The sequence below is a fragment of the Bombina bombina genome, chromosome 4 (genome assembly GCF_027579735.1).
Source record: "Bombina bombina isolate aBomBom1 chromosome 4, aBomBom1.pri, whole genome shotgun sequence".
Lineage (NCBI taxonomy): Eukaryota > Metazoa > Chordata > Amphibia > Anura > Bombinatoridae > Bombina > Bombina bombina.
The window spans coordinates 217,342,628-217,368,460 of record NC_069502.1 but is presented as its reverse complement, the minus strand read 5'-3'; the positions used below and the strand labels follow the sequence as shown (position 1 = coordinate 217,368,460).

General features: G+C 37.5%; 1 pseudogene; it reads right to left on the bottom strand.

The window, feature by feature from the left end:
* Positions 1-16,182: 16,182 nt before the first annotated feature.
* LOC128657171 (alpha-1,4-N-acetylglucosaminyltransferase-like) overlaps positions 16,183-25,833 on the bottom strand; it is a 32,874-nt pseudogene continuing 23,223 nt past the window's right edge.

Genomic DNA, 25,833 nt, shown 5'->3' with positions numbered 1-25,833 from the left:
GGGAGCTTGCAGGGTTAATTTTAGCTTTAGTGTAGAGATCAGCTTCCCACCTGACACATCACACCCCCTGATCCCTCCCAATCAGCTCTCTTTCCTCCCCCACCCCACAATTGTCCCCGCCATCTTAAGTACTGGCAGAAAGTCTGCCAGTACTAAATTAAAAGGTATCTTTTTTTTTTTTTTTTTTTTTATTGAAGTTCAAATCAAGGCATACAAATATCGAAAAACAATAAGGTACAAAAATGGCACAAAATATGCAACACATAATACAGAGTCAAATTCAAAGGAAATATTGTGCAACCAGTATGCCAAATAATGCACCACCCCCCTAAATGACACATGAGGACACTTTTGATCCTCACAACCATAAAGCAAACTTATAGGGGGGCATCTTGAACAAAGGAGACCACTTTTGGATCTCCTATGTCTAACCTCATTTTCTATTTTAGAGAAGAAGAAAGAAGAAGAAAAAAAAAACAGAACTTCTTATAGGTTTTCAGAGAGTATCATGAAATAGAATTTACAGATATTGGACCTACTAGACCAGGGGTCGCCAACCTTTCGTACCTCAGGGACCACAAAACTCACAATTTTGAATCCCGTGGACCACTAACATGATTTTTTTTATTTTTTTTAAGGTACAAACCTCTGTAATGTATGTATATATATATATATATATATATATATATATATATATATATAAATATATACATATATACACACGCATACCATAACTAGTATAACCATAGCTAAGTTTACATTATGTATATATTTACACATATATATTTACACATTTTTAAGAATTATTTTTTGGAATTAAGGGTGAGTGCCAACTTTTGAGCTGGAAACAACAGAGAGGCAGAAAGTAGGGGGAAAAGAATTATGTTTAAAAGGACCACAAGACTTCCAAGTTACCTCCCCAGTTAGGAATTATTCAAAACTACTTAAGATCATGGACAGACATTGGAGTAATAAATTAAGTTTCAGTATCAGATAGCTCTCAATCAGTATCAGAAAGCTCTCAATATGGATGTGAGCTAACCACGACTGATGTTACTGGCAATTACTATAATACTGGTGGGATATGGCTGATCTGCTGGATGGCAATTACTGGAATTCAGGTGGAATGGCTTTGTGCGTGGGTAAATTATTAGAATGAAAAATAATTGATATTTAATAAAAAAAAGGAAAATGGAGGGGAGGAAGACAAACAGTGATGTAAGTCCATCTGAAGGAATTATGAAAACTACTACAAAGAGACAGGTAAAGGGAAGAAAATAAATGATTCCACTATTTCAAGCCAAGACTATACCAACCTCTGCTGGCTTTAGAATGAAAGCATCTTTCTCTGAGCAGCGCACTGGGCGGGAGGAGTTAAAAATACAATCTACTGTAGCTACGCAAGTTGCGCAGTACTACGCAATGTGCGTAGGGAGATTGTAACTTAACTCCTCCATCGGTTTTCACTGATGTCCAGTCAGGCACTGTAGGGAGTTGCGGCGCGACAGGGGTGACACCATCAGAGGAGATTAATCCCTGCTTGATGGTGTCAAGGACCACCAACATCTTCTCGTGGACCACCAGTGGTCCATGGACCACTGGTTGGCGACCGCTGTACTAGACCGCTAGATGCGCGTATTATTATTTACTCTATAACTAAGAAATAAAAAAATAAAAAAAAAGTATGGGCACATATATAACACATTGGTAATGGATCTATAGCTAGCTAGCTCTTCAGTGAGAGAGGGAGGATAAGGGGTAATATGGTGGTAATCACAATATTTAGAACTCCTCCATATATTTGCTATTCTATGAGAGTGCTAGTTCCTATATGAGTATGTAGGTTACTGCATTGGACAAGCCATAATCACTTATAAATATGGGCAACAAAAGAGAGTGTGTGACAAATATATAAGGCTTTAAACATACATAACATTTGCAAAAAAAAGAAAATTTCAAATATTAACATCATATTTGACAAAACTAAGACAAAACTAAGAGTGTACCTGAAAGGTTTCTTCCCTCATTACTTTCTTCCCCCATCTTTTATATAGGTCACTCTTGGCCCTTATTATTGCAAGATTACTACACTCATGTGTTAACATTATATAAAGGCACATAAATAAGCAAATGCCTCACAGATTACATTTAAGCTTAAATAATAGTATCATTTGTATAGTAGGATGCAACAGCCAGACCTAAAGACACATAAAACCCATATTATAGTACTATTTGATGTTGAGAATACCTAATAGGATATCCAGTGAACCAAGGGAAATTAAAAAATTATCTAACAAAAGGTTATACCTTTGAATAATAAATTCTATTATTCAAAGCTGACAGCTGACAGTACCCAAGATGGTCCCCAATAAGGCAGAGGGGGAGGGTTAGAGAGCTGTTTTGGGGGGGATCAGGGAGGTTGGGGGCTAAGGGGGGAATCCTACACATCAGCATATGTAAATATGTTAAAAAAAAGATTTAAAAAAAAAAAAAAAGATGGGGGGGCAGAGCCTATAGCTGTTGCGGTAGGACGTGTTTTTGTGGAGCTCCTGGTCTTACAAGGTTATTTTGGAGTTATTTTTCAACTATAATTCAATTTTCTTTTTTGGAATCATAGCCACAATCTCCTGTGCTATCCGAGAAGAGTCTAGAGACACATTACACAACACAAACTACCTATGTTCCTCAGCTGACTGCACTGCAGCTAGCCGCGAGACTGAGAGGCCTCTCTAGACTGCCGCCTATATACCCCCCCAGGACCCTGGGTTATCAAACCAGTTCTATAGTAACTACACAGTTCTTAAATCATAACTTTTGGCAAAGAGGAGGAAAAGCCCTAGCCATTATTTATTTCAGCGGGTATTTTATTGTTTGAAGTGGTGAGAGGTCTAATATGTCTGCTGGAAACTAACACTTTGTTTCTCCAATATGTCTCTCTCTGCACCAGAGGGGTAAAAATTGTTATTGCAGGATGCCTCGATATCGAGGCATCCTGCAATAACCGGAAAGCAGTTGGAAGTGATCAGGATCGCTTCCAGCTGCTTTCCAGACCGAAGACGTGCAGGGTATGTCCTTGGTCGTTAACTTACTTTTTTTAGAGGACGTACCCTGCACGCCCTCGGTCGTTAAGGGGTTAAGGGCCAGATTACAAGTGGAGTGCTATTTAACGCTTCCTTGCAAGCATTAAATGTAAGCTTTATGTGCTAGTCAGGTTGCCCTCATATTATAAATTAAAAGTAAACTGTTTTTGATTGCGCGCTAATCCCACAAACACAAAAAGCCGAACTTAGAATATCACGTGCATGTTCACGTATTCCCCCATAGATGAACACCCCACTCTTGCGCAAACCTGATCACATATTCTCATGTGCGCTAACTGGACATAAAAATATGAATAATTCACATTCCATTATGCATACAAGAATATGTTCTATTTATTCATAAATAAATATTTCTACATATATCTGATGGTATTTTCCAACAATATATTTCTATATCTATTTATACATGATTGTATAAAGGTATAAATATATAGAAATATATATAGGAATATTTATTTATAAATACTTAAAACATATTTTGCTATGTGCAGACATTGGATTGTGAAATAATTACAGTAAATACACAGCATAACACTTTATTAAATATGAATATTGCATAAATATGCTTTCACATTTTTATCAACTTAAAGGGATAGTAAATGCCAAAATGTTCTTTCATTATTCAGATAGAACATACAATTTTAAACAACTTTCCAATTTACTTCTATTATCAAATTTTCTTCATTCTCTTGTTATCCATTGCTGAAGGGACAGCATTGCACCACTGACAGGAAGCTGAAAATATCTATTTAGCCAATCACAAGAGACAAATGTGTGCAGACACCAATTAGCAGTAGCTCCCACTAGTGTATGATATGTTCGTATTCATTTTTTTAACAAGGGATACCAAGAGAACGAAGCACAATTGAAAATAGAAGTGAATTTAAAAGTGTCTCAAAATTACATGCTCTATGTGAATCATGCAAGTTTAATTTTGACTTTCCTAACCCTTTAACTGAAAAGGGCTCTAATGCACTTCTATATATCTCTATATATGTGTAAATATGTATTTATGTGTTTAATAGTGTAAATATGTCTGTAAATACATAAATCCATTTGTACACACATACTGTATAAACATATATATATATATATATATATATATATATATATATATACACACACATACATATCCATCTTTAGACATGTACAGTATATGTATGTATCTCTATGTTAAAGCCCTTTGCCTGCCTTTTCTTTCTGAGATCTCATAACTTTGAGCCCTCTATGATTTTTATGTGCAATATTTTTTGTGAATAATTTTTAGATAGTATTATTATGAGTGTAACTGTACTTTGCAGTGTATTTTTTATGTTTTTTTCTAACACGTTTTTGTTTCGAAAAACAGTTAACCGGAGCTCTGAATTCACGATAATCATTCAAGTGAAAATCACGATTGCGCTCAAGTGACCAAGTTTACTTTTAATTCATAATACCAGAGGTAAGCCAGGCACACACAAACACTCGCGATAAACCCTTTATCTCTCTTTCGCAAACGTTTGCACTCAACTCGTAATTTGACCCTAAGTTTCAACATAATCATTGAGCAAACAGGCACAGTATACCAATCACGTCTATATACAATAACATTATTTATGTAAGAATTTACCTGATAAATTAATTTCTTTCATACTGGCAAAAGTCCATGAGCTGGTGACGTATGGGATATACATTCCTACCAGGAGGGGCAAAGTTTCCCAAACCTCAAATGCCTATAAATACACCCCCCACCACACCCACAATTCAGTTTAACGAATAGCAAAGAAGGGTGATAAGAAAGGAGCGAAAGCATCAACAAGGAATTGGAATAATTGTGCTTTATACAAAACATCATAACCACCATAAAAAGGGTGGGTCTCATGGACTCTTGCCAATATGAAAGAAATTAATTCATCAGGTAAATTCTTACATAAATTATGATTTCTTTCATGTAATTGGCAAGATTCCATGAGCTAGTGACGTATGGGATAGCAAATAACCAAGATGTGGAACTCCACGCAAGAGTCACTAGAGAGGGAGGGATAAAAATAAAGACAGCCAATTCCGCTGAAAAATTAATCCACAACCCAAATCAAAAGTTTTAATCTTATAATGAAAAAAACTGAAATTATAAGCAGAAGAATCAAACTGAAGCAGCTGTCTGAAGTATTTTTCTACCAAAAACTGCTTCTGAAGACGAGAAAACATCAAAATGGTAGAGTATAGTAAAAATAAGCAAAGAAGACCAAGCTGCTGCTTTGCAAATCTGATCAACAGAAGCTTCATTCTTAAAAACCCAGGAAGTGAAACTGACCTAGTAGAATGAGCCGTAATCCTCTGAGGTGGGGATTTACCCTCTAAATAAGCATGATGAATCAAAAGCTTTAACCAAGACGCCAAAGAAATGGCAGAAGCCTTCTGACCTTTCCTAGAACCAGAAAAGATAATAAATAGACTAAAAGTCTTTCTGAAGTCTTTAGTAGCTTCAACATAATATTTTGAAGCTCTTACCACATCCAAAGAATGTAAGGATCTCTCCAGAAAATTCTTAGGATTAGGACACAAAGAAGCGACAACAATTTCTCTACTAATGTTGTTGGAGTTCACAACTTTAGGTAAAAATTAAAGCGAAGTCCGCAAAGACCGCCTTATCCTGATGAAAAATCAGAAAAGGAAACTCACAAGAAAGAGCAGATAAATCAGAAACTCTTCTAGCAGAAGAGATGACCAAAAGGAACAACACTTTCCAAGAAAGTAATTTAATGTCCAGAGAATGCATAGGCTCAAACGGAGGAGCCTGTAAAGCCTTCAAAACCAAATTAAGACTCCAAGGAGGAGAAATTGATTTAATGACAGGCTTGATACGAACCAAAGCCTGTACAAAACAATGAATATCAGGAAGTTTAGCCATTTTTCTGTAGAACAGAACAGAAAGAGCAGAGATTTGTCCTTTCAAAGAACTTGCAGACAAACCCTTATCTAAACCATCCTGAAGAAACTGTAAAATTCTAGGAATTCTAAAAGAATGCCAAGAGAATTTATGAGAAGAGCACCATGAAATGTAAGTCTTCCAAACTCGATAAAAAATCTTTCTAGACAGATTTACGAGCCTGCAACATAGTAATAATCACTGAGCCAGAGAAACCTCTATGACTAAGCGTTCAATTTCTATACCATCAAATTTAATGATTTGAGGTCCTAATGGAAAAACGAACCTTGAGATATAAGGTCTGGCCTTAATGGAAGTGGCCAAGGTTGGCAACTGGACATCCGAACAAGATCCACATACCAAAACCTGAGCGGCCATGCTGGAGCCACCAGCAGCACAAACGATTGCTCCATGATGATTTTGAAAATCACTCTTGGAAGAAGAACTAGAGGCGGAAAAATATAGGCAGGTTGATAACTCCAAGGAAGTGTCAATGCATACACTGCTTCCGCCTGAGGATCCCTGGACCTGGATAGGTACCTGGGAAGTTTCTTGTTTAGATGAGATGCCATCAGATCTATTTCTGGAAGCCCCCACATCTGAACAATTTGAAAAAAACACATCTGGGTGAAGAGACCATTCTCCCTGATGTAGAGCTTGATGACAGAGATAATCCACTTCCCAATTGTCTATAACTGGGATATGGACTGCAGAAATTAGACAGGAGCTGGATTTTGCCCAAGCAAGTATCCAAGATACTTCTTTCATAGCCTGAGGACTGAGAGTCCCATCCTGATGATTGACATACGCCACAGTTGTGACATTGTCTGTCTGAAAACCAATAAACGCCTCTGTTTTCAAATAGAAGCCAAAACTGAAGATCGCACGGAGTTCCAAAATATTGAATGGTAATCTCGCCTCTTGAGATTTCCAAACCCCTTGTGCAGTCAGAGATCCCCAGACAGCTTCCCAACCTAAAAGACTTGCATCTGTTGCGATCATGGTCCAGGTTGGATGAACCGAAGAAACCCATAGAACTATACGATGGTGATCTAAACACCAAGTCAGAGATAGTTGAATATTGGGATTCAAGGATATTAAATGTGATATCCTAGAATAATCCCTGCATCATTAATTCAGCATTAAAAACTGGAAAGTTTTCATATGAAAATGAGCAAAGGGAATCGAATCCAATGCTGCAGTCATGAGACCTAAAACTTCCATACATATAGCTACTGAAGGAAATAATAGAGACTGAAGGTTCCGACAAGCTGAACCCCATATATATTGTCTCTTGTCTGTTAGAGACAAAGACATTGACACAATCTATCTGGAAACCTAAAAAAGTTGACCCTTGTCTGAGGAATCAAGGAGCTTTTGATAAAATGATCCTCCAACCATGTGTTTGATGAATCAACAGAAGTTGAATCGTATGAGATTCTGCAGAACGAAAAGACTGAGCAAGTACCATGATGTCGTCCAAATAAGAAAACACTGAGAACCTTTGAAAAGATTCTTAGAGCTGTTGCTAGGCCAGAGGGAAAAGCAACAAATTGGTAATGCTTGTCTAAAAAAGAGAATCTCAGAAAATGAAAATAATCTGAATGAAAACAGAATATGAAGATATGAATCCTGTAAGTCTATTGTATTATTATTGCCCTTGCTGAAAAAAAGGCAGAATAGACCTTATAATCACCATTCTGAAAGATGGTACTCTAACATGACAATTCAAAAGTTTTTCTTTCTTTGGGACAATGAATAGTTCTGAACAAAACCCAAGACCCCGTTCCTGAAACGGAACTGGTATGAATACCCCAGATAACTCCAGATCTGAAACACACTTCAGGAAGTCTGAGCCTTTAATGGAATAGCTAGAATATGTGAGAGAGAAAAAGACTTCTCACAGGCGGTCTTACTCTGAATCCTATTCTGTACCCCAATCTAAGAAGTTTGGACCGAATTGAACCAAACAACTTTAGAAAAATCTTAACCTGCCCCCCCCCCTACCAGCTAAGCTGGAATAAGGGCTGCACCTTCATGCGAATTTGGGGGCTGGCTTTGATCTCTTAAATGGCTTGAATTCATTCCATTTTGAAGAAAGCTTCCAATTAGAAACATATTACTTGGGGAAGAATTAGGTTTCTGTTCCTCATTAAGAACAAAAACTGATATAAGCTTAGAACTTAATCTTGAAGCAAAAAAACTCCCTTCCCCAGAGTAACAGTTGAAAGTATTGAATCCAACTGTGAACCAAATAATTTATTACCTTGGAAAGATAGAAAAATAGAAATCTGGATTTTAGAAATCAAATCAGCATTCCAAGATTTAAGTCACAAAGTTTTTCTAGCTAAAATAGCTAAAGACATAGATTTAACCTCAATTTTGATAATATCAAAAAATGGCATCACAAATGAAATTATTAGCATGTTGAATCAATTTAACAATGCTAAACAAATCATAAACCAATACTTGTTGCGCTAAATTTTCCAACCAAAAAAGATGAAACAGCTGCAACATCAGCTAAAGAAATTGCAGGCCTAAGAAAAGGACCTGAAAATAAATTAATTTTCCTTAGAAAAGATACAAGTTTCCCATCTAAAGGATCTTTAAAATAAATACTATTTTCCATAGGAATAGTAGTATGTTTAACAAGAGTAGAGATAGCCCCATTAACTTTGGGGATCTTTTCCCAAAACTCCAAACTAACTGCTGGCAAAGGATACAATTTTAAAACCTTAAAGAAGGAATAAAAGAAGTACCAGGCCTATTCCATTCCCCAGAATTAGGAACTGGAAAAAAAAATCTGAAGTAACCACAGGAGGTTAATACGCAGAATTTAAATGTTAGCTAGCCTTAAAATCAAGAGGACTAGTCTCCTCAATATCCAAAATAATAATAATAATAATTATTATTATTATCAGGTATTTGTAGAGTGCCAACAGATTCCGCAGCGCTGTAAACATAGTCGGTGTACAGGATAGCTTTTGTAGGGGTCAAGTGGGTAGAGGGCCCTGCCGAGAGTTATATAATAATCAACACCTTTTCAACAAAGAACAAATGTACTCAATTTAAAAGTAAAAAAGTAGATTTGCTAGTGTCAATATCTGATGAAGGATATTCTGAATAAGATAAATCATCATCAGAGAAGGATAATTCAGTATGTTGTCGGTCATTTGAAAATTGAAAGTTTAAAAAAGACCTTTACATTTTATTAGAAGGTGAGATGGCAGACAAAGCCTTCAGAATAGAATCAGAAAAATGTTCTTATAAATTCCCAGGTATATCTTGTACATTAAATGTAAAAAAGAATAGCAATAGACAATGCATTAATACTGATGGACATTTTTTCTGCATGTAAAAGTTTATCATGATAACTTATTACTTACAAACCATAGCTAAAGATAAAAATTCATAACATTAAAATAAATTAACTTAGCTTTGGTAGGACTGATATCAGTCAACAGGAATCCAACAGTGTTTTCTGAAACAGGAACTATTTTGAAATATCTTGCAAATGTAAGAGAAAAAAAACAACATATAAAGCAAAATATCAATTTCCTTATATGACAGTTTGAGGAATGGGAAAAAATGCAAACAAAATAAGCCTCTGGAAACCAGAAACAGAATTACGTCAACAAACGTAATTCTCGCGGCAAAAAAGTCTTGCGCAAAGAATGACGCAATAAATTATAGCATTTTGCCTAACAACCCGCAATTTAAAAAAGAGAGTCAATTTGAAGATTTCAGGTAAAAAAAAAAAAAATTTATATGCATTTCCCAAAATGAAACTGACAGTCTGCGAAAAGGAAATATACTGATTAACCTGAATCATGCCAAATATAAGTACAAAACATATATTTAGAACTTTACATATAAAGTGCCAAACCATAGCTGAGAGTGTCTTAAATAAAAGAAAACATACTTACCAAAAGACACTCATCTACATAAAGTAGATAGCCAAACCAGTACTGAAATGAGAATCAGCAGAGGTAATGGTATATAAGAGTATATCGTCGATCTGAAAAGGGAGGTAGAAGATGAATCTCTATGACCGATAACAGAGAACCTATGAAATAGATCCCCGTTAGGATGACCATTGTCTTCAATAGGTAATACTCACTTCACATCCCTCTGTCATTCACTGCACTCTGAGAGGAACCGGGCTTCAACCTGCTGAGAAGCGCATATCAACGTAGAAATCTAGCACAAACTTACTTCACCACTTCCATAGGAGGCAAAGTTTGTAAAACTGAATTGTGGGTGTGGTGGGGGTGTATTTATAGGCATTTTGAGGTTTGGGAAACTTTGCCCCTCCTGGTAGGAATGTATATCCCATACGTCACTAGCTCATGGACTCTTGCCAATTACATGAAAGAAAAGATTGTTTACCAGTGATCATGGATTCAGATTACAATAGGTTAATTTCCTTTGTACACTGCTCAAAGCAGTTATAAATCAAAAGAACTGTAATGAAACCTTAAAGGGAGATGAAACCCATTTTTTTTTCTTTCATGATTCAGATAGAGAATATTTGTTTCATTCTCTTTGTATCATTTGTTGAAGGAGCAGCAATGTACTAATGGTTTCTTACCGAACACATTGGTGAGCAAATCACAATCAATATAGATATGCAGCCACCAATCAACAGCTAGAATCTAGGTTCTCTGCTGCTTATGAGCTTGTCTAGATAAACCTTTCAGCAAAGGATAACAAGAGAAGGAAGCAAATTAAATGATAGAAGTAAATTGGAAAGTTGTTTAAAATTGTATGATCTATCTGAAGCATGAAATAACAATTTGGGTTTCATATCCCTTTAAGAGGTGTGAAAGGTTGATTGTATATGCCAGTTTCAGTTTGAGTCCCAGTTTTGATCCTGATAAGTTTTCAGATGAAAGCAAGTTATCGGGAGTCTATATTGGATAAATTGGAATCATCCCCTATGTATGTATTTAATATATGAACAGGAATTAAACACATAGCTAAAGTCTGTTCTAGAGCAGAAATGCACTAATGAGAACTATTTGAGCACGTATGGTAATCCAATGACAACTAGATCCTAGTAGTGCATTGTTGCTGCAGTGCTAAAAATGAAAAAAAGGAAAAAGGCGCTCCCATGGTGTAGAAAATCAAACAGAATCTTGATAGAATCCAATATTCCCCTCCACAAAATGATACTTACAAAGGGATTGCACTATAAAGCAGTGCAAGTCATACAAGCTGGATGGCTCACTCCAGCAATCAGGCACAGGACCTCCAAATGTAGAAAGTGGTCAATCTTGATGGATATTTGTGGTCTCAAATAATAATTTACAAAACCTTAAAAGCATACACTCCTATGCATAAAGGGGCAATTTATTGCATAAAAAACTGAAAGATACAAAAACAGTCTGCAACACATTTCTCAGTGCTTCTGGCACCATTCATCAGGCAGAGAATACAAACAAATGAATATCACATCATATATATAAAGCATTTGGAAGCCAAACAGTGATTAAGAGTATCCAATAGCTGTGTGCTGTTCTGCACATATGGTCATAATTGTTAATGAGCTACCGCTGTGTGATTAACCCCTTATGACAACCACTCTGGTATGGTGACTACTAGACATCCATTGTTTACTCCAATACACCATTGATTTTTTCAAATCACCACATACCTATATTTGTTTGCCCCCATAAATACATATAGGCAAGCAAGATCATACAACTATTTCATTTTTGCATTGTTGCTGCATTGTCTATATCTGAACACTTTTCAACCAAGGATACCAAGAGATCAAAGTAAATTTGATAACAAAAGTAAAGTTAAAATGCTCTGAAAACTGCATGTGCTACCCCAACCATTAAAGATGCAGTAACCACCTTGCAAATATACACCTAGATTTAGAGTTCTGTGTTAGCCTTAAAAAGCAGCATTAAGGGGTGCTAACGCTGCTTTTTAACGCCCGCTGGTATTTAGAGTTTGGCAGGTACAGGTGTACCGCTCACTTTTCTTCTGTGACTTTTGGCTAGCGTAAATACCCTTACGTCAATTGTGTATCCTATCTTTTTAATGGGATTTGCCTAACGCTGGTATTACGAGTCTTGGAAGAAGTGAGCGGTACAGCCTCTACCGCCAAGACTCCTACCGCCTAAAAAAGTCAGTAGTTAAGAATTTTATGGGCTAACGCCAGAACATAAAGCTACCATGCTACAAAGTAAACTAACACCCATAAACTACCTATTAACCCCTAAACCAAGGCCCCCCCACATCACAAACACGATAATAAAATTATTTAACCCCTAATCTGCCGACCGGACATCGCCGCCACCTACATTATACCTATGAACCCCTAATCTGCTGCCCCTAACATCGCCGACACCTACATTATATTTATTAACCCCTAATCTGCCCCCCCAACGTCGCAGCCACTAATCTACACTTATTAACCCCTAATCTCCAGCCCACAACGTCGCCACTACTATAATAAAGTTATTAACCCCTAAACCTAAGTCTAACCCTAACACCCCCTAACTTAAATATAATTTAAATAAAATGAAATAAATTTACTATCATTAACTAAATTATTTCTATTTAAAACTAAATACTTACCTATAAAATAAACCTTAATATAGCTACAATATAACTAATAATTACATTGTAGCTATTTTAGGATTTATTTTTATTTTACAGGCAACTTTTTATTTATTTTAACTAGGTACAATAGCTATTAAATAGTTAATAACTATTTAATAGCTACCTAGTTAAAATAATTACAAAATTACCTGTAAAATAAATCCTAACCTAAGTTACAAATACACCTAACACTACACTATCAATAAATTAATTAAATAAATTAACTATAATTATCTAAACTAAAATACAATTAAATAAACTAAACTATAGTACAAAAAAAACACTAAATTACAAAAAATAAAAAAAAAATATTACAAGAATTTTAATCTAATTACACTTAATCTAAGCCCCCTAATAAAATAAAAAAGCCCCCCAAAATAATAAAATTCCCTACCCTATACAAAATTACAAAAGTAATTAGCTCTTTTACCAGCCCTTAAAAGGGCTTTTTGCAGGGCATTGCCCAAAAGTAATCAGCTCTTTTACCTATAAAAAAAATACAAGACCCCCCCAACATTACAACCCACCATCCACACACCCCTACTCTATAACCCACCCGATTCCCCCTTATAAAACCTAACACTAACCCCCTGAAGATCACCCTACCTTGAGCCGTCTTCACCCAGCCGAGCACAAGTGGTCTTCCAGAGGGTCCGAAGTCTTCATCCGATTGGGGCAGAAGAGGTCCTCCAGATGGCAGAAGGCTTCATCCAGGCGGCATCTTCTATCTTCATCCATCCGGAGCGGAGCGGGTCCATCTTCAAGACATCCGACGCGGAGCATCCTCTTCTGACGACGGCCAACAACTGAATGAAGGTTCCTTTAAATGACGTCCCTCTAATTCCGATTGGCTGAAGAAAAATTTGATTGGTTGATTTAATCAGCCAATCGGATTGAAGTTCAATCCGATTGGCTGATTGGATCAGCCAATAAAATGTGAGGTCAATTCTATTGGCTGATCCAATCAGCCAATCGGATTGAACTTCAATCCGATTGGCTGATTAAATCAACCAATCTGATTTTTCCTACCTTAATTCTGATTGGCTGATAGAATCCTATGAGCCAATCGGAATTCGAGGGACGCTATCTTGGATGACGTCATTTAAAGGAACCTTCATTCAGTCGTTGGCTGTTGTCAGAAGAGGATGCTCCGCGTCGGATGTCTTGAAGATGGACCCGCTTCGAACCGGATGGATAAAGATAGAAGATGCCGCCTGGATGAAGCCTTCTGCTGACTTGAGGACCTCTTTTGCCCCAATCGGATGAAGACTTCGGACCCTCTGGAGGACCACTTGTGCTCGGCTGGGTGAAGACAGCTCAAGGTAGGGTGATCTTCAGGGGGTTAGTGTTAGGTTTTTTTAAGGGGGGATCGGGTGGGTTTTAGAGTAGTGGTGTGTGGGTGGTGGGTTGTAATGTTGGGGGGGTCTTGTATTTTTTTTACAGGTAAAAGAGCTGATTACTTTGGGGCAATGCCACGCAAAAAGCCATTTTAAGGGCTGGTAAAAGAGCTGATTACTTTTGTAATTTAGTATAGGGTAGGGAATTTTATTATTTTGGGGGGCTTTTTATTTTATTAGGGGGCTTAGATTAGGTGTAATTAGATTAAAATTCTTGTAATATTTTTTTATTTTTTGTAATTTAGTGGGGGGGTTGTACTATAGTTTAGTTTATTTAATTGTATTTTAGTTTAGATAATTGTAGTTAATTTGTTTAATTAATTTATTGATAGTGTAGTGTTAGATGTATTTGTAACTTAGGTTAGGATTTATTTTACAGGTAATTTTGTAATTATTTTAACTAGGTAGCTATTAAATAGTTATTAACTATTTAATAGCTATTGTACCTAGTTAAAATAAATACAAAGTTGCCTGTAAAATAAATATAATTCCTAAAATAGATACAATGTAACTATTAGTTATATTGTAGCTATAGTAGGGTTTATTTTATAGGTAAGTATTTAGTTTTAAATAGGAATAATTTATTTAATTATAGTAAATTTATTTTGTTTTATTTAAATTATATTTATGTTAGGGGGGTGTTAGGGTTAGACTTAGGTTTAGGGGTTAATGACTTTATTATAGTAGCGGCGACATTGGGGGCTCGAGATTAGGGGTTAATAATTGTAGGTAGGTGGCGGCAATGTTAGGGAGGGCAGATTAGGGGTTAATCAAATTTATTATAGTATTTGCGAGGCAAGGAGTGTGGCGGTTTAGGGGTTAATACATTTGTTATAGTGGCGACCATGTCCGGTCAGCAGATTAGGGGTTAATAAGTGTAGGTAGGTGGCGGCGATATTGGGGCGGATGATTAGGGGTTAATAAATATAATATAGGTGTCGGCGATGTTGGGGTAAGCAGATTAGGGGTTCATAGGGATAATGCAGGTGGCGGCGGTGTCCAGAGCGGCAGATTAGGGGTTAATAATATAATGCAGGTGGCAAGGATGTCGGGGCGGCAGATTAGGGGTTAATAAGTGTAAGGTTAGAGGAGTTTAGATTCGGGGTTCATGTTAGGGTGTTAGGTGTAGACTTAGAAAGTGTTTCCCCATAGGAAACAATGGGGCTGCGTTAGGAGCTGAACGCTGCTTTTTTGAAGGTGTTAGGTTTTTTTTCAGCCAGCTCAGCCCCATTGTTTCCTATGGGGATATCATGCACAAGCACGTTTTTCCAGCTTCCCGCTACCGTAAACATTGCTGGTATTGAGGGTTGAAGTGGAACTAAATTTGGCTCAACGCTCACTTTTCTGAGGCTAACGCAGCCATTCAGACAACTCTAAATACCAGCGTTGTCTTAAAGGGACACTCAAGTCAAAATTAAACTTCATGAGTCAGATAGAGCAGCAATTTTAAACAACTTTCCAATTTACTTCCATTAACAAAATGTGCACAGTTTTTTTTATATTTACACTTTTTGAGTCACCAACTCCTACTGAGCATGTGCAAGAATTCACAGCATATACGTATATGCATTTGTGATTGGCTGATGGCTGTCACATGATACAGGGGGAGTGGAAATAGACATAACTTTGCAATTTATTTAACAAAAATCTACTACTCATTTGAAGTTCAGACTAAGTGCTATTGCATTGTCTTCTTATCATGCATTTGATGATTATGCAAATGTACAGTGTTGACCGGTCCTTTAAGGGTGCACTGGAAAAAAAAGGCTTGTTAGCAACGCACGGCTTTACCGACAAAACTCCAAATCTAGCCGATATTTTCTATAGAATAAAACATTTTTCAAACATCTTGAATACAGCCATTGTTTTCAATAACCAAACTTTACCCAGCCTTATTTGAAGGAGCCAATCTGGGCTTGAGTCTGCAGACAACAAGGCTAGCCAAGGTCATTAAGTTGGTATAAATTTAATTATTTTGCAGCTATTATCTGTTAAAGCCAATTTGGGAAAGTGTATTTCAAGTTATAAAATTTGCCATTTTTAGAGATCAATTACAAGAAAAGGAGGCATTATAAGTAATAAAGGTATATTTTGCCAAATTGTTTTATCACACATAATTAAATATTTTATATTTAAAAAATCATGGTGTTTACTGCTTCTTTTCAAGTATAATATTAACTTTATGAACCTTTAAGACTTTCATAAGTGTTTGGACAATATTGTTTGTAAAGATATTCTGCTAACGTGTTGCTACCAGGAATCACAAAATTTTTTACATTTACGTGATTCATGAAGTTCCAAAAATGTGAACCATATGAATCATTAAAATCTGGAAGTACTTTCCAGACTTGAAAGAACATCCTCCAAACTGCCGGTTGTAATTTGTAAAATCGTACAGGATTCAAGAAAGTGATGTTTCCACACATTAGATCTTCAAAAGCCTTAAAATTATGCTGAGAACAATATTGTGCCAGAATTCTTGTTAATAATAAAGGTCCTTGCTGTCCCCAAACATCTCCCTTATAGTTACGGACAAAGTCTTCCATGCATTTCCAGATGAATTCATGATGTGAAGTAAAGCCAAGAGCTCCATTACTGGAGTAAGTGGAGGACTCAGCTGCCAGAAAATTTGTAGCTGGGACTGGTTGAATTGAGATAATATCTGTGTCCATATACATGCCGCCATATTTCCAAATTAGAGCCAATCTGCAACCATCTGCGCTGACATGAGTCCAATAGCGTTCCGATTTAGGATCAACCTACAAATTAAGATAAAGAATAAGAGAAATAAAACTAAATAAACATATTTATTATTTTACTTAAAAATCTTTCAGTCTTTGGAATTGATTCTAAATTATTACAATTACTAGTATGGTAATGTTACTCTTAGATATAGGGGCCTATGTATAAAAGGTCTTGCAAACCTGATCCGACAGTGCGGATTAGGTCCGCAAGACCTCGCTGGATGCGGAGAGCAATACGCTCTCCGTATTCAGCATTGCACCAGCAGCTCACAAGAGCAGGCAGACAGGGTTATGGAGCAGCAACTGCTGTTTCTAGTGAGTCTGAAGACTCGCCAGAAACACGGGCCCACTAGCTCCATACGAAGCTTGATAAATATCCCCCATAGTGTGCTTGCAGTGAGCTAAAATGTGTACTACAGAGCTGGCCCCCTGTTCTGATCACTTTTAATAGATTTACTTTTTAATGGAATTCATATATAATTTGTTTAATTCATTAGTGAGTACTTGCTGAGATACACATCACTAGGGGCTACATTACAATGGGCACACAAAAATAATGTAATTTTAAGTTTCCTATTCCCATGTTTGCGAATGCATTATATTACATAAATTGCAATGCCTTGCTAATTGAATTTTTCTTGATTTTATTGAATCCTGTAGGGTAAAAACAGACGGTAGCTACTAAAATATAAATGCATTGGTAACTATGTTATACATGTATCAAATGTATCGCTATGCCCCCATTGCAATGTTACCCCTATCTGTGACGCTCCTCCTAAATTACACTCACAACAATAAAACTCTGCCTTATGGGCCTTCCAACACTTAAATTCTGCCCCAACATTAACCCCTAGTATCTCAGTGACCCAAATACATGATTATGAGGCACACATTACTCTCCCAATGTAACCATCCATAGGAAACAAGGGGAACCTCCTACAAGAACCATTCAGTTGCTCATATGTTCCTAGCATGCAAGATAACTCTTCTACATGCCATCTAGTAAAACCAAACCTAATAAAGAAGGAAATCCTCTATTTAACGCCAACTGCTCTAACATCTCTAGCACCTAACTACTCCCAACATAATACTCCTAGCACAACCGTCCCTAGAATAGACACACAGCATCACAATCTAGGCCTACTGTACCTAGAATCAAAGGGAACCTCCTATATTCCTCAGTAACCCCTAGCAACCAAGGGACACATTTATGAACTATACCAATGCAATAAATGGAGCCACTTTCATAATCAAACCATACAGTGATTCCTAACACCCTAGAAATACATCTAAATTGAATAATAACACCCCATCCAGTATGTAAAGAACTCTGTCAACAAAATTGGCCAATCCATGGAACCCCCAACATTTTCTTTTTTAGACAGTCTTTCATTTTTAGAGGATTCTCCTTCTTTTGTCATTTTTTTAGAAGGATTTTTGTTCTTATGGGGCCTTTATTTTTTTTTTTATTGTAGTTTGTTTGAGGAGGTCTTCTTGCTATAGGAAGAATTAAGTTTTTTAGTGTAGAAAATTTTAAGGGTCTTTCTTTTTTAAGAGATCTTTTGATTTTTAGCATAATGTAGGGAACTTTAGTTTTGTTTTTTGTTTTTAGTGTTTTTTTTTTCTTTTCTTTTTCAGGGGTTGTCTATTGTTTAGTATACTTTTTTAGAGTGTCTTTTTGTTGAGGTAGGTTTATCTTTTGGAGTTTCTCTGATTTTAGGGGTTCTAGTTTGATAATGTAAAGTTTTTTCAGAGGTTATGTTGTTTGTGGAATTGTGGTATGGAGTTTGTTTGCTTTGAGCAATGTTGTAGATAGGGAATTAATAGCATAGGAGAGTTTGTTTGCATTGTTGGCTGTGGCAATTTAAGGTTTAGATTGGGGTGTTTGGGGTGTTTTTGTTGGGGTATGTGGCCATTAGGTATGATAATATAGGGGTTTGTTTGCTTTGCACAGATGAGCTATCAGACCTCCAGATGTTAGCATGTCTGGGGACTTTTGCACAACTGAAAACTTTTTACTTTCAACTTGTAATATGAGTGCAAGAGTAGAGGCGCTTTTGATATAGCTTGTGCGGTGTTAGCACTACTAAGTAGTAGCACTAATATTTTTGTACTCCACTTGTAATCTAAGATATAATTTACTATTTAACATTAAATATATATATATATATATATATATATATATATACTGTATATATAGTGTTTGTATATATATATATATAGTGTTTGTATATATATATATATATATATATATATATTTAAATATATTTATATAAATATATATATATATATATATATATATATATACACAAAACACAGAAAACCTGGTACTCGCCAGCAGATACTCAGTAATGTTTAAAAGCAAAACTGGGGTAAGTCAGTTACATTTGACGCCAAAGGATCCAGCCCAGGACCACGTCAGGGTCTTCCCCTTCCTGGGACCCTAAAACAGCACCCACAAAATGCATACTTTCAAACAAACCAACTGGGAACCTCCCAGGTTGACACAGGCTTTTGTAATCTCTCCTATGTAAATACAAAACACAGGAATGGACCACACTCACAGACTGGACTGGGTACACATCCTAAGCAACTGTTAACTCCACAGCCCTGAACACTGACAGACAGCTGCACAGTTCCCAGCAACACAGGCAGTTAACCCCTGAACAGCCTGGGTGACAGGCCCGCAGGGAAGCATTACAAACATTAAAAACACAACACACAGAAAGCCTGGCACTCACTAGCAGATACTCAGTAATATTTAAAAGAAAAACTGGGGGAAGTCAGTCAGTTACATTTGACACCAAAGGATCAAGCCCAGGATCATGTCAAGGTCTCCCCCTTCCTGGGACCCTAAACCAGCACTGCATGTTAGCTTGTTCTCCTCTCTGAACAAGGAACCCGACAACTCCAGACAATCATCCGATCGGGTTATTTATAACATGCACACGGTGTGAGATTTGTTGCACTAGCAAAACTAATATGAGCATTTCTTGGCAGACCTGGTGATTCTTTTATCATTGGGCCCTTAAAGAGACATATCACTCCACACACACATTCAAACATAAGCTTAAATGCACAGATCACAGTTCAAACAAACACACACAATTTATACAGCATTAAAATGAAGGACAAAAGCTAATGCCACATGCACAGGAAGCACACAGAGACATTAATGGGACAACTCAATGCACATGCATAAAGCCTTAAAGAGACAGCTCTTATCACCTCACACTCAAACATTCTGAAGGTGATAGGCACAAAACAATGCACACAACCAAATGCACATTCCCTTTAAAAGGGACGACACACCACAAGTACACAGTCTTAAAAGGATTAAAAGGTCAAAACTGAAATTTGCATGCGCGCATTTCAATTTTAAATAGAATAATGTTTGTAATATTCTTCCATTAGCAAAAATGCTTCTAGTGAAAATTATTAACTGTTTTTTTCAGTGACATATGCACATATGCTGTGTGGACCGTGCACCAGTATTGAAGCTCAGAGAGCTGGCAGCGGTGATTATTGTGCAGGTGAATTCTTCATTTGTGTCATGTAAGCCACTGCTGACTTTCTAAGAAGTTGTGCTGTTTTAATACAAATGCATAGGCTCTCACAGGATATGTGTGTATGTCTCTGAAAAACAGTAATAATATTTACTACAATCATTTTTGCTAATGGAAGCACAATACAAAAATGTTTCTATATGAAATTGAAATGAACACGCACATTTCAATGTTGGCTTTTCTATCCCCTTAGATACAAACACAGCTGGCATCACACAAACATTCTCATGGGATAGACACAATGCACACAGCCAATGCATACACACACCACAAGTACACAGGATAATGGTATAGATACACACAGTGCACTCAGGTAAAGCTCACCCAAAAAGGGACAGGTCACATCAAGCAAAAACAGCACAGAAAGACTGAAATAAGAATGTTTGAGCCTTAAAGGGAAAGCACGCCCAACACGCACACAGCATTAAAAGGACAACCACACTAAAACAAGGAATACAACTTTAAAAAAGTTTTATAGAGACAATTCACAGTCACTTAGATTATGAGTTTTGCGCTAAATATGGTGCGAAAATAACGCCAAAAAATTGGCGTTATTGCACTTTCCATAGTGCTGCCATTACGAGTTACTGAAAAGCCTTCTTGTGCTGTGCGGTATGGTGAGTTAAGCTCCATACTGCACAAAAGCCAAGGGCTGAATTTACATGCTCATGCACACTTTTCCCCATAGACATCAATAGAGAGAAAGTGGAAAAAAAATAACACCTACGATCGCAGAATGGAGATCGCTGTAACGCAACCCCATTGATGTCTATGGGGAAAAAGAAAGTTACGTTTAAACCTAACACCCTAACATAAACCCCAAGTCTAAACACCCCTAATCTGCCGCTCCCCAACATCGGCGACACTAAATAAACCTATTAACCCCTAATGCGCTGATCGCGGACACTTAATAAACCTATTAAACCCTAAACTGCAAACCCTAAACTGCTGCCCCAGACATCGCCAACACTATTTAAAAAATAACTCCTAAACCGCTGGCCCCCCACATCATAACTAATTAACTAAACCTATCAACCCCTAAACCGCTGGCCCCCCAATCGCAAAACACTAAATAAAACTATTAACCCCTAAACCTTACACCCCCCTAGCTTCAAATTTAAATTACAATATAACTATCTTTAAATAATTATAAACTTACCTGTGAAATAAAAAAATAAATATGATTAAACTATAAATTAAACTAGCATTACTATTTTAACTAAATAAAATAAACGAAAAATAAAAAAAAAATAACATTACACATTTAAAAAAAACCTGGAGAACACCTCTGGATGGAGAGCCCACTACCCGGGGTGAAATGTCTGTCTGCTCAAGAAATCCTCTTCCCAGTTGTCCACACATGAAATGTGGATGGCAGAGAGACAGCAATTGTGAGCTTCCGCCCACTGAATAATACGAGCCACCTCCTTTATGGCTAATGAATTCTGAGTTCCTCCCTGGGGGTTGATGTAAGTCACTGAGGTGATATTGTCCAACTGGAACCTGATAAACTGGGCTAAGGACAATTAAGGCCAAGCCAGCAGAGCATTATAAATTGCTCTCAAGTCCAATATATTTATGGGGAGAGCAGACACATCCTGAGTCCATAGTCCCTGTGGCTTTAACGAGTTCCAGACTGCTCCCCAACCCAGCAGGCTTGCATCCATGGTTACAATCACCCAGGAAGGTATCCGGAAGCAGGTGCCCTGAGACAGATGCTCCTGAGAGAGCCACCACGGGAGAGAGTCTCTTGTTGACTGATCTAGATATATTCTCTGAGACAGATCCGAATGGTTGCAGAGCTCTCAAATGGAATCGAGCAAAGGGAATGATGTCCATGGAAGTGAATCAGACCAATTTCCTCCATAAATTGAGCCACTGATGGCCGAACAGTAGATTGCAGAGAGAAGCAAGAGGAGATTATTTTGGATTTTCTGACCTCCGTTATAAAAATTGTCATAGCTAGAGAATCTATTATGGTCCCTAAGAAAACCACCCTTGTAGCTGGAACAAGGGAACTATTTTCCAGATTCACTTTCTATTCGTAGGAACGTAGAAAAGACAACAAGGTCTCTGTATGAGAGTTTGCTTTTTGAAAAGATGGCACCTGAACCAATATGTCGTCCAGGTATGGCACCAATGCAATTTCCTGAGACCTTATTACTGCCAAGAGAGCCCCCAGAACCTTTGAGAAAATTCTGGGAGCTGTGGCAAGGCCAAAAGGAAGAGCCACAAACTGAAAATGTTTGTCTAGAAAGGCAAATCTCAGGAACCTGTGATGATCCCTGTGAATGGGAACATGAAGATACGCATCCTTCAGGTCTATGGTAGTCATGAAATGACCCTCTTGTACCAAAGGAAGAATGGACTGAATGGTCTCCATTTTGAAGGATAGTACCCTGAGAAACCTGTTTAGATACTTTAGGTCTAGAATAGGGTGCAAAGTACCTTCTTTTTTGGGAACCACAAACAGATTTGAGTAGAATCCCAGGCCCTGCTCTCTTACAGGAACTGGAACTATCACCCCCAGGGAAGAAAGGTCCCAAACATAATTCAAGAATGCCTCTCTTTTTATCTGGTTTGCAGATAATCTGGAGATGAGAACCCTGCCCCTGGGAGAAAAAGTTTTGAATTCTATCTTGTAACCCAGAGATTATATGTCCACAGCTCAAGGATCTGGGACATCTTGTACCCATTCTTGTTAAAACAGAGAAAGTCTGCCCCCCATTTGATCCGGACCGGGGGCAAACCCTTCATGCTGACTAAGACTCAGCTGTGGGTTTCTTAGATTGCTTCCCCTTGTTCCAATACTGATTGGGCTTTTAAGAAGATTTTAATTCGATCGGGTTATTTATAACATACACACGGTGTGAGATTTGTTGCACTAGCAAAACTAATATGAGCATTTCTTGGCAGACCTGGTGATTCTTTTATCATTGGGCCCTTAAAGAGACATATCACTCCACACACACATTCAAACATAAGCTTAAAGGCACAGATCACAGTTCAAACAAACACGCACAATTTATACAGCATTAAAATGAAGGACAAAAGCTAATGCCACATGCACAGGAAGCACACAGAGACATTAATGGGACAACTCAATGCAGATGCATAAAGCCTTAAAGAGACAGCTCTTATCACCTCACACTCAAACATTCTGAAAGGATAGGCACAAAACAATGCACACAACCAAATGCGCATTCCCTTTAAAAGGGACGACACACCACAATTACACAGTCTTAAAAGGATTAAAAGGTCAAAACTGAAATTTGCATGCACGCATTTCAATTTTAAATAGAATAATGTTTGTAATATTCTTCCATTAGCAAAAATGCTTCTAGTGAAAATTATTAACTGTTTTTTTCAGTGACAAATGCACATATGCTGTGTGGACCGTGCACCAGTATTGAAGCTCAGAGAGCTGGCAGCAGTGATTATTGTGCAGATGAATTCTTCATTTGTGTCATGTAAGCCACTGCTGACTCTCTAAGAAGTTGTGCTGTTTTAATACAAATGCATAGGCTCTCACAGGATATGTGTGTATGTCTCTGAAAAACAGTAATAATATTTACTACAATCATTTTTGCTAATGGAAGCACAATTGTTGAAATGAACACGCACATTTCAATATTGGCTTTTCTATCCCCTTAGATACAAACACAGCTGGCATCACACAAACATTCTCATGGGATAGACACAATGCACACAGCCAATGCATATACACACCACAAGTACACAGGATAATGGTATAGATACACACAGTGAACTCAGGTAAAGCTCACCCAAAAAGGGACAGGTCACATCAAGCAAAAACAGCACAGAAAGACTGAAAAAAGAATGTTTGAGCCTTAAAGGGAAAGCACGCCCAACACGCACACAGCCTTAAAAGGACAACCACACTAATACAAGTAATACAACTTTAAAAAAGTTTTATAGAGACAATTCACAGTCACTTAGATTATGAGTTTTGCGCTAAATATGGTGCGAAAATAACGCCAAAAAATTGGCGTTATTGCACTTTCCATAGTGCTGCCATTACGAGTTATTGAAAAGCCTTCTTGTGCTGTGCGGTATGGTGAGTTAAGCTCCATACTGCACAAAAGCCAAGGGCTGAGTTTACATGCTCATGCACACTTTTCCCCATAGACATCAATAGAGAGAAAGTGGAAAAAAAATAACACCTACGATCACAGAATGGAGACACAACCCCATTGATGTCTATGGGGAAAAAGAAAGTTACGTTTAAACCTAACACCCTAACATAAACCCCAAGTCTAAACACCCCTAATCTGCCGCTCCCCAACATCGCTGGCACTAAATAAACCTATTAACCCCTAATCCGCAGCCCCCGACATTGGCGACACTAAATAAACCTATTAACCCCTAATCCGCTGATCGCGGACACTTAATAAAACTATTAAACCCTAAACTGCTGCCCCAGACATCGCCAACACCATTTAAAAAATAACTCCTAAACCGCTGGCCCCCCACATCATAACTAATTAACTAAACCTATCAACCCCTAAACCGCTGGCCCCCCATCGCAAAACACTAAATAAAACTATTAACCCCTAAACCTTACACCCCCCTAGCTTCAAATTTAAATTACAATACAACTATCTTTAAATAATTATAAACTTACCTGTGAAATAAAAAATAAAATTATGATTAAACTATAAATTAAACTAGCATTACTATTTTAACTAAATAAAATAAATGAAAAATAAAAAAAAAATAACATTACACATTTAAAAAAACCTGGAGAACACCTCTGGATGGAGAGCCCACTACCCGGGGTGAAATGTCTGTCTGCTCAAGAAATCCTCTTCCCAGTTGTCCACACATGAAATGTGGATGGCAGAGAGACAGCAATTGTGAGCTTCCGCCCACTGAATAATACGAGCCACCTCCTTTATGGCTAATGAATTCTGAGTTCCTCCCTGGGGGTTGATGTAAGCCACTGAGGTGATATTGTCCAACTGGAACCTGATAAACTGGGCTAAGGACAATTAAGGTCAAGCCAGCAGAGGATTATAAATCGCTCTCAAGTCCAATATATTTATGGGGAGAGCAGACTCATCCTGAATCCATAGTCCCTGTGGCTTTAACGAGTTCCAGACTGCTCCCCAACCCAGCAGGATTGCATCCATGGTTACAATCACCCAGGAAGGTATCCAGAAGCAGGTGCCCTGAGACAGATGCTCCTGAGAGAGCCACCACGGAGAGAGTCTCTTGTTGACTGATCTAGATATATTCTCTGAGACAGATCCGAATGGTTGCAGAGCTCTCAAATGGAATCGAGCAAACGGAATGATGTCCATGGAAGTGAATCAGACCAATTTCCTCCATAAATTGAGCCACTGATGGCCGAACAGTAGATTGCAGAGAGAGGCAAGAGGAGATAATTTTGGATTTTCTGACCTCCGTTATAAAAATTTCATAGCTAGAGAATCTATTATGGTCCCTTAGAAAACCACCCTTGTAGCTGGAACAAGGGAA